This window comes from Triticum aestivum, unplaced genomic scaffold (genome assembly GCF_018294505.1).
Source record: "Triticum aestivum cultivar Chinese Spring unplaced genomic scaffold, IWGSC CS RefSeq v2.1 scaffold87601, whole genome shotgun sequence".
Classification (NCBI taxonomy): Eukaryota; Viridiplantae; Streptophyta; class Magnoliopsida; order Poales; family Poaceae; genus Triticum; species Triticum aestivum.
The window spans coordinates 24,780-27,001 of NW_025229172.1; positions in this window are offsets into that span (position 1 = coordinate 24,780).

Genomic DNA, 2,222 nt, shown 5'->3' on the forward strand with positions numbered 1-2,222 from the left:
ATTTCATGTTTTCTTTAGGGGGTCAGGCCCGTTTTAAGCGTGAAAGGGATATCCGGTAACCAATTGAATTGTATGAAGTACGAAGAAATAATTTGCATATGATTCTGCTAAACTGGAATTCCTCTCCGATGTTTTCAGGAAATGATGCACCATCACAGTACATTATTTTTACTTTATTCCAGCTATAAAAATTTATAGGTTTAAATGACAATTTTGTCAGCGGATGGTGTTGTATGGTGCCTCTGTGATACCACTACACATAGTTTATGCGAAAGCTTGCTCCAAATTCAGAAAAGAATCCTCCAATCCAACCAGAACATCAAGGTATTACAGTGTGCGCAATGCCCACTCAAGTGAAAAAGGCTTCGAATGCTACTTGGAGAAAATCATTGACAAAACTTTATGCATGATCATGGATTAATCAAAAACAAGGATGTAGGTAAAACAAGACTGCTCATTTTTATACCGAACTACAGAACATCGGAACAAATTCTTCACTCATTTACACACACGACAGCATCAGAACAAGTCATCATTCCTTTATACACCACACTACAGAACCTCAGAGCAAGTGAACCAATGAATCCGTTAATAGAAATTAATGGCATCTCTATAGTGATCTATTCATGACATAAGTGACCCATTTGCTACACCAGAATTAAATCTAACATGAAGGTCTCTATAACTGAAGAATTTAAATTAAGCCCAGCCAAATCACATGATTTACTACTAATACTTACAGTGTTAGGGAAAAAGAAATTAGAAAGAGAACTATACTATAAGTCAAATACAATGCAAACAGTAGCACTATTTCTCTATAATCCTGGAGATCTCTATAATTTTAAGCAAGACATTATCAGTGATTGCATCTGTACCTCATTCGCAGAATCTATGAAGAAACAGGTCAACATCCCCAAAATCTGAGAGAACTACCAACTTGAGAGAGAATAATAATCAACCTTGCAGGGGAATCACAAAAATGCATATACATCGGCACGAAGCTCAAAATAGGGATGTGAAGCAAACCAACTAATATTTTCTCCACGAAGAGATTAGCAAATACTCCCTCCATTCCTTCATGTAAGGTGTATAATTTTCAGTACAATGACCAAGGCACATAACTATACACAACATAGGACAAAATTAACCATGGCTAAATCATTTATTAGTGGCAAGTAAATCATTTAAGCTAGGAAAGTAAGATATATGCACAATCAGGAGAGAGATAATTTCCTTTATCTCTTTACAAGAAGAGATACATGCAATCGGCGAAAAGATACTTTCCTTTTTACTAGAGGGCTAAAAACGGTTTTTTGAGGAATTGGAAGAAACGCACCTTACATTGTGAAATTTTATCAAAAAACAAATAGACCTTATATAAAGGAATAGAGGGAGTACACAGAAAGATGCATTGAAAGCGAGAAGTAGGACAAACCAAAAGGCAATAACTTTATGCACAGATCCAGACTCCGGAGAACAAATCCTCAAGGAAACGACGAGAGAAAGCCTGGAAGTGCCATGGAAGCGGCAGAAGAATCGCCATGTCATGTAGCGAGAGTAAAGGATCTTTAACAACAAAAGGAGCATAATAAAAATTCCTAACCTTTTCTTCAGTTGATTCGTGTGGATCTGCATAGTTGACACAACATCCGAACCTGTCGCTGTGATGCTTCTTGCCCGCATCACTACATCACAAGGTTCACAGAAAAGAAACTTGTCAGGTTTACTAGCACCACGTATTTTCTCATAGGAGGTTTAGATCAAGAAAGAGCATGCTCTTATAGAGAGGGCGGACCAAAACAAGGTATGTTCTATGGGTCAGCCACAAGTATCCGGCCGCTCGCTGGATGTCCTCGGTGTGTGTTGCGCTCTTGGCATAATGAGAAAGGAGGAGCAATGTTTTGGGCAGGAGAGATCGATTGAGAGGCAAGAACAAAGGGAGCGTCATTTATAGAGGAGATCGCGTAGGGCTTGGACGGCGATGAGCACACGGCATATATAATTAACATGCTGATATAATGAGTTTGAGAAAAACGCTAGCACACGGCAAATGCGTCTCATGATACAAACACTGACTCATCTTTAAACATACTCAAAGAAGGCCGCAAAAATAACAAAAATGCCAAGTGCATGATATAGTAAAGAAGGAATAGAGCAGAGGTATTTGGTAATGGAGGGACCAAGACTCATCTATAAAAATGTCGACTGCATGATATAGTAAA